The following is a 14,605-nucleotide window of genomic DNA, read 5'->3' on the forward strand; positions in this document are numbered from 1 at the left end:
TGCACATGAGTTTAAAGGAATAGTTCACGCCAAAATGAAAATTCAGTCATTATGCACATCACCCGCATATCAGTGGAAACTCCATTGAACTTCGTAGGAGCACCAAACACACAGGGAGTTAGCCCCATACTATTTCCAGCTCATCTTCTCCCAAACTACTGAAGTTAACAGGTCCATCTTTTTACAGCTCCAAAAAGCATAAATTAACCATCAAAATCAAAACAGATCGTGCTGCATAATCCAAGTGTTTTCTAGCCAAACGATTACACCATGGGTCTAAAAGTCAAACATTTCCCTCATTATCTCCTATATTTTCCTCATTGACAGATCTGGGCAGCCGCCCCACAGCACTCTGACCCCACTTGCTACTGTAGGGTGCACGAGCAGGGGTGTGACTGTTGGCACCTTCTAGAACAAACCAATGTCAGCAAGGAAAATATAGGAGATACTGAGGTCAACATTGGAGATTTGGACCCACGGTGCAGTCGTTTGGCTGCAAAACACTTAGATGTTTTGCTTTTTTGGAACTGTAAAAAGATGGCCCCGTTAACTTAAATTGTGTAGAAGAAGGCTCAAATACAACAGCAGGGGGCTAACTGGCTGTTATTTTGTTGTCCTACAAACATCAGTAGAGGTTTGACTTGGGGGGGGGGGGGGCTACAATAATCTATAGCCTTCTGTAAACTCACTATTGAGTACCACAGACACACTAGAGGTCCCTATAGGATTTATACAGTGATTTTACAGTAGGGTATTACTTCAATATATATATGAATTTAAGCGTATTCTCTTGTTAAACTTTTTTGGTGAATCACTCTGCCTATCAGGTGCATGTAAAATCTCTTGTTTCTTCATAAAATGAGTAATTGCCTGGCAGTGTATTGGTACAGGGGGGATATGGCCCAGATTACATGCTGGGTGAAGCAGTGTCACAGTCTGTGCCTTTTAAAAGGAATTGCTTTCAATATGCAGATTCGAGAGGAGAAACTGAACCTCTGCAAAGACACTATAACAAGTCGATTATATATCTTCAGTGTGGGTTAATGAACCACTGAAATCGCTCTAGAAAACTGTTAGAGACTGTTAGGAATGTGTCATCTTGCTGTGGTTCTCCCACCATGTTTGCAATACAAAGAGGCATTTTCCCAGCTTGCTGTTGGTCTCAAATGTTTGTTTTGAAATGAGATTACTTTCCAAGCAATTGCAAAGGATTATTTATTTTGTGAGCCATTTTATCTCCCCAAACTACACATTGACACTCAAAATGAAAATATATCAAAACAGCAACAGAAATATGCTTCCTGTGGGACTAGACTGTGGTGATAGTGGACAGATTGTTCTTCATTCATATTATTAGACAAGAAGATAAAACAGTGGACATTAACTCAATTTGGATTATATCTATTCTGTTATCCTGTCTAGCCAGAAAAATAGATTGGGGAGAGGACCACTCAAATCAATGACTGTACAACAGTAATCCTGTATCCAAATTGTTGCAGTTTTAGTTCCATCTCTATTTGGCTATATGGGTAATGCAATCAAAAGTTTAAATATTGGCACAGTGAGCTAAAGTAGACTCTTTTGCTGTTGACTCATCTACAGTATGGATTTAGCAAGGGGTAAGGGTGAGAAAAAAGCACAGACTGTCTGCTTTTGATTATAGGTTTATTTGTCTCAATAATAAATAATAGAAAAAGACTGACACCAGTAACAATTAGCTAAATCTTGCTGCCCCAATTCAATACCTAAGCTTTTGACTGTTAAAAAAAGAAAAGAAAAAAGGGTTGGGAAGGGGACCAATCAAATCTACTACAACAGGCTAATCCTGGAAACAAATAGCTTTAATTCAAGTCCCTCCAATCTTAATTCCTAATTTGCTAAGCAATCTGCAGAGGCGCAGGGTTGGGAAGGTTTGGCACTAAGTTATGGCAGTGCTATAGGGCAACTACATTTTGGATCCCAAGAGTTGTTAGTTGTTGTAAATGGACAGCAACACGGTGCCTACATGGTGTGTCTAACACCAGAGCCATTGACAGATAAATTGGCCATGTTGTAATAGAAACAGTATGTTGCTGCCATTCCTCTTGAACTAAGAGGCGTTGCCTGCAATTATGTAAACAATGCCCTTATTATCACCATGGGATATTTACAGCATTCAAATCTCAAATGACGTACAATCCCAAAGTATTTAGCAGCAGTCATCGAGCAGAATGGCATGGTGGAGACTGGCTCTAATAATACAGCATGGCCACACCTGTTTTCATCAAGGGCTCTGACTATCTGTTGCTAATAAAATGTGTGATAGGAAGGGGATAGTTGTAAGAAGACCATCTGCTCTGTGAGATTACAGTGTATCTACTGATTAGTTACTTTATTTTGTAATCTGATGACAAAATTCAACTATTACGGTTACTAGCTACTAGTAAAAGGGGTTTTGTTCAGGCAGAGATCCTGACCAGTTCATGCCACTGTGATCCTACCTGTCTGTCCATCTGCTCTGCTCTGTGGGATTACAGTACAGTTACTTTATCTGTCATCTGATTACATAATCAGATCATCAATCATCCAGGGATTGCAGTTACAGCTACATCTAGTAAAAGGACTTATAAAGGAAATGGCCATGTTAGTTATGTGTAGGCAATGATTACAGTTGCCTTATTTTAAAAACTATCCTGGCCTTACACAGTTACTTTAATTTGAAATCTGATTACACAATCAAAGGATTATAGTTGCTACCAGTAAACGGGGTTTGCAGGCAGAGGGCCAGGCCAGTTCTAGCCCCTATACCACTGTGATCTTACCTGTGCGTCCATCTGTTCTGCTCTGCTCTGTGGGATTACACTAAATCCTATTGAGCTCTGGGAATGGCAGCCAAGACCAGGAGGCTCATAACAAACCACTACAACAAAGAAAGATTTGTCTTTTCCAACTAAGCGAACAGTAAAACCACAGAATACAGACCGATAAAAAAAAGGAATTACCATCGTATCATCATAAATGCTCATCTGGATTGGTACACTTCAGGCGGCTTCCACTGAATATCTGGTAATGCTATCATGGAAATAAGAAGTGGTACAGTGGGGGAGATGCAGAAAGATGAATTGTGGCTGAGCATTACACACTCTAGCTGAATATTGCCCCATTTCCAGGACAATGTTTGACAGTCATCTTAGGTGGTGAAAAAGGAGACTCTATGTCGTTGCCACAATAACTACAGCAAAGAAAGAGCAGGCGAATAGTTAAAAAAGTAGAAGGGTGGCCACGTGGTTCAAGATACCATCCCATAACTGGAAGGTCACAGTTTGTTTTTCAATATTATCGATCCCTAAAGCAGAAATTCTCTTTCCACTTGCCGTCTCCACAGGAAGGTCAGGAAGGAGTGCAGAATCAGCTACACAATAGCTCCTTGAAGCAGGCAGGGTGGGTTTTTTTCCACTATATTTACTCAGTTTTGGTCCTGGACAGAACAGGTTTTAAGGGAGCACACCAGTGCTAATCTCATCTTGACTGTCTGTCTCCTTACTACAACCCTTGCCATTTCCACTCATATGTACTGTATGTCAGTTTTGTCTCCGTCTCTCTCTCCGCTTCTTTTAGGCCAAAAGCTCTGACCTTACTTATTTATTTACTTTTTTCTTTTTTTTTATCTTGTCCTTTATTCTCTGTAAAGCACTTTGGGACAAACCTGTTTATTAAAAGCGCTTTATACATAAATGGGACTTGACAGTATTTTAGCATGTAGTTGCTTTCCTCTCAGCTCACACTGATAGCAATACAGGTGAAAAGGTTGTTAAATTGAATCTAAAACACTGTCCATAATCTTCAGAGATAGAAAGCCATGGAGTGAGTTGATTTCAATTCTGCCAAGGCAATAGATGGAGCTTAAGTTATTGGGGATAGATGGAAAGCAATTGCTCACTACTGGAGATGGGCAAGAGGCTCAGTAACACTAGTGCTATACTTTGAAAAAGTTTCCCATGTAATTACATCCCAAGAACGTCCATAGAACCATCTTTTCAGAGTGTGCACTGTCCTTATTCCTAGGATTGAATGTCAGCACAATTAGCAGACAGCGAGAAGCCATCAAACCAAAAACAGGGTCAATTCCTTTGTTGTAAAAATCTGTAAGAAACAGAATATATCTAATGACATACAGCGTAGGTATGATAATATATATTCTGTTTGATAAAGAAAGCAATGAAGGATAAACTCACAGGACTCATTTATCAATAATTCAAAAGTTGAAATCAAACGTCAAATTTGATCAATGTCTAGGCCTTCAGCTTATATAGCAAGGGAAATGGTGAGTGTGTTAGAAAGAATTGGAAAGAGAGAGACACCAAGACCAAGGAAGAGAGTGAGAGATAAAGATGAATAGAAGGGGGATAAGGAGGGAGAGACAGGCAGAGAATGACAGAGAGGAAGAAAAAACATAAAAGGGAACATCGTATATTTATCCAGTCTGCCATCATTAAATCCACCTAGTGCTGGAGCCCTTCCTAGTTCATTTGGTAGAGCAGATGTTAATAGCTTAACAGGGCTAGGCAGTAAGTGTTTAATTAGGTCTGGGAAAAATGATTTATTCAACACATCTGGGCCCATAAAATAGCACTCTCTGGACTCTGTCCTTTATAACTCCCAAGCTGGATTCTCTCTCAAACTTGAACATATAACTGCATGGTGTAGCTTGAGCTTTTGACAAATATCACTTATATCACTAAAAACACTGTCTGTGTCGTGTAGTGACGTCACATCTCCCAAGGGGAATTGAGAACAACTTATAACAGCCCTACTGAGAAATATAAACACTATATATCACTCTCTCACTATCATAACGTTCTTGGATTGAGTCGTACAAGTAATTAAAAACTATATAAATAGAAATAGCCACATAAGTTATTTAGGGCGTTATTTAGTTATTTAAGGCCTAACATGACTTCAATGTAACTTTACTTCACTGCAAGTGGCTTAATTAGAATTCAGTAGAGTAGCATCAACTTACGAATCCACCACACTTCTCAGAAATTCATCTCAGAAAAACTACGCTGTGGTGATTTCACAATGTACTAAAGCTGCCAAGCATTTCAATTGAAATGGAAAAAGTCTGCCATAACACTTCTGCTAAATGCCTGACATTTTTTTTATTGTGACAGTGCACACATACTAACTAAAGTCTGATAAAATTTAAATCCGCCTGACTTGTGTAAAACTGTCTCAGAATAGCTCGTTTCACAATGTCCCTCCAGCCATCCACACAGCCAAACTCAAGTCATTTTATCTGGAATGGATGAAGTAATAATGGTGAAAATTTGGAAAGGGCTTGTATGATATGTGATATATCTGCATATGTATGATATCTATATATTTGTATAATATGTATGATTTGTATGCATCTTTTCTTCTATGACTGTGAGGGCAGACGAGGCTTGAAAGGCCATCATCGCTGTAATACATTGATGTTTCAGTTGCTGCACGAGCAACCAGAGCCTGAACCCTATTGATTCTCTATTAAGAGTGATTTAAAATGTTCTTCACTGAAAAAAAAGTTTCAAGACTAGGCTTAAGGGCATTTCAAACTGCACAATCTTTGATCTAGACCAGAGCTGACAACCCTGTTAAATCTACAGTAGGATAACCTGGCCCTAATCCCTGGTAAAACAAAAGGTAGCACATTCTAAAGTGGGCTAAGTCTGAGTTTAGCCCGAGGCTCTCCTCTCCTCTGGAGAAATGTTAACCCCAGCTACGCAGGGTTAACAACAGAGCTCTTAGCCCTGGGCTAACTGATACAGTGTGAGCAAAGGCTGCATCAACCTAGGCACAACTCTAAGACTATAGGGCTAAAGATAATGCAGGGCTAAGGATATAGAGTGTGAAATAGTATGAAAAGCATGTACTGCAGACATAACGCGGGTATCGATGAATTTCATTTTTTTTAACTATGTATTTCACTAACAACTCGAGGCAGTTCGGTTTGCATTATTGCTGCATTTCACTGTAAATGTACACTGCCTGCAGGCTGCCTTAACCATGGGGCCTGTCTGTATGGGCTCTGCTCCACTGTGGCCTACAGACTCTGTTTTGTCATATATAACAGTATAGCACACAGATCAGAAACATGTCATACAAATCAAATATCAACAAAACACTGTGTCCGCATAGCTAATCGGCAATGAAAAACAGTATCATGCTTGCAGCTGCCATCCTGCCTCAGAGACTTTCATTGATGTTGGTTTCAATGCAGAGTTCGGTAACACATGATCTCAATGCTGTTTTAAAGAATTTCACAAGCACTTGTTTCAAAAGGAGAGTTTTAGTTCCACAAGGTCTAAACACTGTCTTGCAGGATTACTGTAGGTCTAATGCTGTTTCAAACAATTTCGTTAGTATTGGTTTCAGTGGAGCGCTTTTGTGTCACATGGTCTAAATGCTGATTCAGAGGCCTTTCCACCCCAACAAGTAAAGATTTTGCAGGGGAAACACTGATACACGATTCTGTACCAAATAGAGCCTGGAGGAAAGCCAGTTAAATCAGCCTCAGGTCTGATTTATGGTCCACATATCTCCCCTAACAAGACCAGGCACTAATAGCATCAGCCCAAAGCTATTTACAATGTAAACTGAACATACTACATTTGTGTTTGTGTGTGTGTGTGTGTGTGTTTGTGTGCACGCAACCTGGATGCTGGATGGGTTTGGTCTGCATTAGTGGAAGACAATCAGAGCCCAATTTTCAGACACACACACACACACACATACACACTGAGAGCGTTTAAATGTCAGTTCAGGTGACCTATAAGTGTGCCCTTGTGGCCACTCTTCGTTTCATTAGAACTCCCAAAGTGCACACACACACACACACACACACACACACACACACACACACACACAAACAATTTCATTAAAGGATACACATACACACATACACACACAGCAAACTCTACAATGAGGGACCTCTCTCTTGTGTCTGCCTCATTTAAATGTCTGGGGCAGAATATCATAGGGCCGTCCACTACTGGCCACTGCATCTGTCAAATCTTTAATGGCTGCTGATGATTGGCTGATTGGGTTTTATGTCTCAGTGTATGAATCTCTGGGGAGAGGGAAGGTGGGGGAGCTGAAATGAACATTCATACACACACACACAGATTCTATCTCACTGGCATTACAGCTTCCAAAATGTGCGAAAACACACACACACACACACACACACACACTCTCTCAAAGACAATCACACATCAATATCCCTTCTTTAGAATTGGGGATTAATTAAAATAACTCTAGAGATGGAGAAAGTCCAAAGATGAAGGTAAGGAGACAGTGAGGGGGTAGAGGGCAACTCTTGTCAACTAACATTTTCAGGAAGATAGGACAAGGAAAACTTCAATTTACCTGCCAACATTCCCTCTTGTTAATTTCTATCACCCTGTTTCTAATTATGCAGCTCAGAAGCTGCATGCTCTCCCCAGCCCTTAATTTGTAGCTCTCCGCAATAGTTCTAAAATAAATTACCAACTGCAGTTGGCCACAATCACATAGATTTCTAAAAGTCTGTAGTCCTGTTTATGCCAATAGTTGATCCCTTGCCTAGTATAGCACAGACTAAAGTTTCTCAAGTATACAGGGTCTATATCGCATTTCTTATTCATCTTGTTTACATACATTGGTGCAATCCATCACAATACATTCTGGCTCTGGCATACATCTGGCTGAAACTTCATGAAGCCCAAGTTAGAAAAGTAGGAAAGCGCCACAGTAGGGCTACTTTAACCTGGCAATCTACAGTGAATTAGTTCTGACAGTAAAATTTCCAAAAAAGAACAAGCCACAGAGACAGAGAAACAGAGACTTAATCAACAACCACTAGAATGTGGTTTAATAGCATGAAACAGCCCATTCTAGAACCTAGGCCTGCACAATATAACCCAATACTATTTGGTAACTTGATCATCAAATCAGAAGTCTGGGCCAGGCCAAATTCTAAATCAGAAATCAAGCCTAATTTTCTGCACTGGTGTGCCTATAGGTGCAGCTGCTGTCCTCATGAGTGGGATGGAGAGAATGCAAATGTCCCAGCTGCCAAGAACAGCGAGTTAGGCTGGGGACACACCAGAGGATTATCGGGCCGATTTACACTAGCTTTGCCCATCCCAAGAATCAGAGGGGGAAATCCACATTGGAGGCTTGCTCGGGACCGATGGTTGGCAAAAATTATCTGGTAGTGTGCGGGGTTTACGGACTGAATCTTAACCACAGCCATCAACTCACAGACTGATCTGAGCCGTCCTGATAATATGATTCGGGACGTGTTTGATACTGAGCCGACATCTGCACAGGTCCTAAACAAGTCCTGTGGTGTGTGGGGATCAGTTATATTATTAAGTGTGTGATACCTTGTCTTTTCCTAATTGTCTAGTGCGAGCATATTTACAACTGAGAGACAAAAAAATCTGTTAAATCCATTATGTGTGCAATGTAATGTGTTTTTCAACATCAGTTATCATTTTAAAAGTCCACTAGTGCATCCCCAGCCTTACAAATGCAATAATTAAGCCAGGTCAATGCTTCAAATGATTGAAAATGAGCTTTCAATTCATGTCATAATATGCAAGGAGTAAAAACAACTGAGTGTTGTAGCACTAGATGAAGGACGGTGACAGGCATCTTAATTTAAGGGCGCAGTGATGTCTGTGTGCTGACATTTTACAATGCTTTACCAGCAGTTTGGCTTGGTCCCAGGGTTGTGAAGCACCTACACATGACAGACAAGGTCAACTGTCAATTACAGTAAAACAATCATTACAGAACACAGCAAGAGTACAAACTGAATCTGCTTCACCTTCATCATCACAATTATCACCAATATTGAATGTTGGATAAATATGTCAGAGTTTGAAGAGGGCTCTTAGTGTAATTATTGTACAATTCAGAGTAAAACAATACAATTTGGACAGGATATGCAATAAGTAAGCCCTTTACTAAATGTCCAATACAGCCTTAGTGCTCAGTGGTTGTGAATGAGTCTCTATTATTAAAAGAGCAGGTTTTAAGGGCAGGTCCTGGTGGATCATTGGGACAAGGCGCATACCATGTAACCACGATGTTGTGGGTTAGAATCCGGCCCAGGACCTTTGTTGCTTGTCATTCCCCTCTTTCTTCTACAGTGACCTATCCACACAAGGCAAAATGGCAAAAAAAATATCTTTAAAAACAAAAAAAAGCAGACACATACACAAATATGTACTCATGCAAACAGACATATACACAGTGTATAAGCACATATCCATGCATATGGTATACTGTATATTCTGTAAATTCACCAGACACAGACACAGGCACAGGCACACACATGCGTGTACAAAAATGCACAAACACACTCAAGGACAAGACACACCTGTGCATGCATGCTGCTTAACAAATAATGTACATCGCATGCATGGAAAAACACACCCGAGAAGAGAAGAAAGAAAGAAAAACATGACACAGAGGATACAAAAAAGACAGAACGAATAAAAGCCTGAGGAGGAGAGTGGAAAAAAGAAGAGCTGAGAGACGGACAGAAGGAGTGATGATGGAAAATGACATCCATCGACGAGTCCTGCCTCACCTTGTCATTCAATCAAGTTGTCTATGTGTGTGTGTGTGTGTGTGTGTGTGTGTGCGTGTCTGCATCTGTGTGTGTAGCTTCACTAATAGCACTAATTACATGTGAACCAAAAGGACAATCACACACAGACACAGACAAACAGACAGATGGACAGACGGACACACCCTCTCTCACACACACACACACACACACACACACACTGAGTCAGACTCAAGGACAGTTAGCAACAGAGACACACACAAACAAACACAGACACTTACTGGCTGGAATCAGATGTTTGTTAGAAAATGTTAGGGTGTGAATGTGTGTGTGTGTGTGTGAAGGTTTTAGAGAGTGTGTATTTATGAGCTACTTGCGTAGGCTTCCTTACAGCTACTCTTCAACTTAAAAGGCACTGTTCATAAATCTAATAATACAGCCTGCATATTAAGACAGGGTGAGTCAGGAGAGGGTGTTGGAGGATGTTGGAGGGTGTTGTTATCAGTGTCCATGAGAGTGTGAGTGTGTGTGTGTGTGTGTTACTGCCTGTTGAGTGCTTTTTGACAGAACCCCATCTTCCTTTCCTTTATAGATCACCAATGAAACAGGGTCATTTTAGCTGAGTAAAAGTTTAAATAGGGGTGCCAGTGCAGGCCATGACCAGACCAGATGGGAAAATCTGGCCGGTTGAATGAGTAGCACTCTTTGCTCCCTCTACAACTACCATCAACTTGGCCTTGAGTGAGGCACTTAACCCCTGTTTCCTACAGCGGGGTTGTTTAGCAGCCAACATTGTAAGACTGAGGTTACCGGGCAGCTCTGAGGTGTGAATGTGTGTAACTGTATGAATGTGAAGCAGAGCAATACTGAAAAAGAGCATGCGTGCTCAGCAAAACCTTTCTCTGAATAAAGGCTAATAAAAAAAAAAAAACATGTTTGAAAATAATTACTTTGGTTTGTAGGTAAAAAGGATGGCTTTTTTGCACCACTGCTAAAATGACAGAAAGAAGGAAGGCATAACAGCATAAACATCTGAAAACTAAGATTGTAAATCAAGACGATGTGTGTGAGAATTAGAATGGATAGAATAAAGAATAGCTGTGATACCTCATACTTCACTACAGCAATAATACCAAAGGCTTTCTTTACTGTTATGAAGGATATGACTATGTTCTATTGTATCTTGTACCATCGGCATCTGTACTATTGTCTGATAAGTTCTCTACAATATATTGTAGATAAAAAAAACACTACAAGATAGAAGAAAAGAGACAATGCTCACCGACTCCTTGGTTACCACAAGAGTAAGCACGGCAACCAAAAGTCAGCCGTGCTCTCTGGGAATAATCAGGTTGATTGTAATGTATTGTTGACCCACCAGGTTGGCTGAGGATAGGATTTCACATATCATGGGAAATACAACTAAATTAGAAAAATGTGCAAGATTGTGCAGAATAGTCCCATTCAAATCACCTTTTTTGAATGATCATTGGGCTGGTGTACTAAAGATGGCTGCATACGACAGTTTCATGCACTGTACACACGAGACATTTTCATAACAATAATAATCTACATTCTATGGCTGTTGTAATGTGTGAGAGAATTACCCTAGAACCAATAAAAAGAGGAGTAAACAATGTGTCATAGTCTAATGTGATACTCTATGGATCCCAATAGGAAAACTCTCTTTTTGCTTTCCCCCCCTGCACAGGAAGGTCAGAGGTCACGGTCAGCTACAGTATAGCTCCCTGAAGCTGATATGGATTCAGCGTCTCGCTCAAGGACATGTTAGTGGATGCTTGCTGACACGGGGCCTTGACCCAGTTCCTCTGGACGACGGACGATGTCCCTACTCACTAGAGTGGAGCAAATTCATTGTTCATAGAGCCGGCACACTAAAAAATACAATTCCCCCCTCACAGCTAATGTTATTCTAACATCAGGGAAACAGACCGGAAAGCAACAACAACGCTCACAGCGGACTGCAGGTGTAGCTGATGGTAACTGGCAGGTGCTGTGTGTTCGGCGCTTGCCCTCGGCCCGGCACGAACCACTCGCCCGCAATATGTAACCAGGAGAGTCGAATACTCCCTGTCTTATCCAATCCACCACATGAAAAAGGATCCATGTCAAATGGCAAAGCAGGGCTATTTCAACAAGGGAAAGGGCTACATCACGCAGCATCAGCTATGTTACACGGGTGAATTGAACTTTCCACCTTGAGAAAAAGGAGACTGTACTCTAGAGTGCTGCTGGCATGTCAGTCCATTAAAGGACAACTCCACCGCTGGATAGTTTTATATGTTCAGTGCATTTCAGGAGATATTTTGTGATGAAGTGTTGTGATTTACTTTTTTTGGTGCACCCCTGAGAGAGAGCTGAAAAATAAAATCTATTAAACTCCACTGTGTCTGCGCTGCTAATATTTCAATGTGACGTCAAATTGTCTGTGTTTGGCCAGTTATCTGCAGAAATAGAAAAATACACCACCAATAAAATGGACTCAGGAATGCAAGGTGCACCACCAACAGCTGTGTTTAACAGTGTTAAAGTGTATTTGGGGGGATTTTTTTCTTAAAGTTGCTGACTTTCTCAAAACTCGACTCAATTTTCTTCTAAAGACCTTGTGCTAAACTAGGCAGTATCCCTTCTATTAGATATAGGTCTTTGGCTTGAGTGTATTTCACACACAGGGCTGCAGTGTGAGTGGTGCAAAACCCCCTGTAGCACCATATGAGGATTCAGGTATGCTTACTGCTATAATGCCACACACACACACACACACACACACACACAGGACCCATCCAAGATATCAGTGCATTGATATTGTCGGCCAATACTGGCATTTATGGGTGTCAGCATTTGCTCCACTGATAATACACTGAAAAGATCAGCAGAAAAAAGTGATTTTGGCACAAAGACTTTGGGCTATTTTTCAGACAGATTTACTGTACAGTAGATCCATGCGGAGAATAAATTTAATCAAAATCCTGTTGCATACAGTATGTGTTTTAATTCTGGTCGAGCATTTGGTCCAGAGAGGGGTAATAATGATGAATTACACCGAATAACAATGAAACCGCAAAAATAAATTAACGACGGATACATCAGACATCAGACACTGAACGGACTGTAATTCTCCTCCCCCAATTACCAGTAACAGATGCAAAATTCATGCATCTCTCCTGAAGTTACACACCAGTGTTTTTATTCCACTCTGTGCTGTGTGGGGTCATATCCAGTGTTAGCAGTGGATTCAATTACACTCACTGCTGTGATGCACACATACTCACACACTCGGCAGTGCCTACCCTATCCATTCTGAGTCTATGGTTTAAGGCTATTTCTCAGGCAGAATTGCAATGTTAGTGGTGTCATTCTTACTGTAGCACCACAGGAGGATTCAATACTCATCATCACCGCGATGCCCTCTAGGAAACTCAGTGTTGCCCAAGGGGACAGGGAAATGCAAAAGAAAAAAAAAATGCACACACACGCAGGCACACACACACGCACACAAAACATATGCGTGCACACACTTAAACATATAGAGACCTAGATACAAAAAAGTCGTATACACACATAAACACACACTCAAACGTGACCACAGCCACACACCGTATTCTGTGTTGCCCAAAGGGACATGGAGGCAATCTTTTTCGGTATTACACCTACATGAACACCTGAAATGCTCTACCACAGCTCTCCTATCTTCCCTCCCTCTCTCTCTCCTATACTCTTATCGCCTATCTCCCTTTTAATTTGGGTTTCTCCCTTTCCTCGACTCTCTCTTTCGCACCGCTCACTCTCTGTACCTCTTCTATAATGAGGGGTACTGATTATCACTCTCTGTTTCTGTCTCTCTCTTCTCTCTCGGTCTCTTTCTCTCTAATCTCTCCTTTTTTTGTCCTCTAGGATAGGTGTGCGACCCTGTCTGTCAGATCTCTCAGCTGAATGACTCCTGTGGCTGCAGTCCATTACAGTACAAAGAAGGAAATACTGGCTCTGTCTTTCGCTCTCTCTCACAGACACACACACTTTGCCTATTTCCGTCTATCTCTCATTTTCTCTTTTTACAAAACTCTCCTTTTTCACCTGATCCATCTCTTTCTCTCTCTCTCTCTCTCTCTCTGGTATTAGGTAGAGGTCACTCTATTAGCCTGGTGGTCACTCAGCCTGCTCACAGCACGGACACACATGGCTGCTTGCCTCGCCCTCGTATTAACAGTTTACCGGCAGTCAATCAGCCAGCCTCCCAGCCAGCCAGTCACTCAGATAATCAGTCATTTAGTCAGTGAGTCAGCCAGCCGGTCTGTCAATCAGCCAGCAAGCCAATAAGACAATCAGTCAGTCAGTCGGTCTGTCCGTCAGGTGGTCAGTCATCCAGTCCGCCAAAGTTCAAGTCAGTCAGTATGACAGACAGTGTGAGTCAGTGACTGTTTCAGTCCATTAGTGAAGCAGTTAGACAGCTGATGCTAAAGTCAACTAATTAGTTAGTCAGTCAGTTGTATAATTATGGTTGGAGAGATGAAAAATACTACTATAAGTGACTGTCTGGGAGATGACTATTGTCTATTGTGATACTGCATTTAAAGGTATAAAGCCACAAACTGATACACCATTTCAGAGCATACAGATAAAAAAAAGGGTATTTAGGATGCTAATAGGGAATCACATCTTTACAATTTACACCAACATCAGCACCTACATACACAACAGTTCACAAGCTGCAGGACATCATTCATAAAAACCATAGTCCAATAATCCAGTCTTCTCCCAAACCTTTATTTATCCAGGGATTGCTAAGTGAGAACACGCTTTCACTTCATTCAATTACACAGCCGGACTCCCGGGAGCTGCCCAGTACAACTACAGTACAGCTCCACTGGAGCAGCTGGGGGTTAAGTGCCTCGGTCAAGGGCAGCACTGGAGTGTGTGTTGAGGGAGGGGAGGGAGTTACTCACACACGTCCCCGGCTCTGAATGTGGGAGGGGCATTCTGGTCTAAAGTCAGCGTCTCCAA

The sequence above is a fragment of the Centroberyx affinis genome, unplaced genomic scaffold, assembly GCF_046629955.1.
Source record: "Centroberyx affinis isolate AG114_WGS23_722 - 3 ecotype Tasmania unplaced genomic scaffold, CSIRO-AGI_Caff_v1 ptg007578l_1, whole genome shotgun sequence".
Classification (NCBI taxonomy): Eukaryota; Metazoa; Chordata; class Actinopteri; order Beryciformes; family Berycidae; genus Centroberyx; species Centroberyx affinis.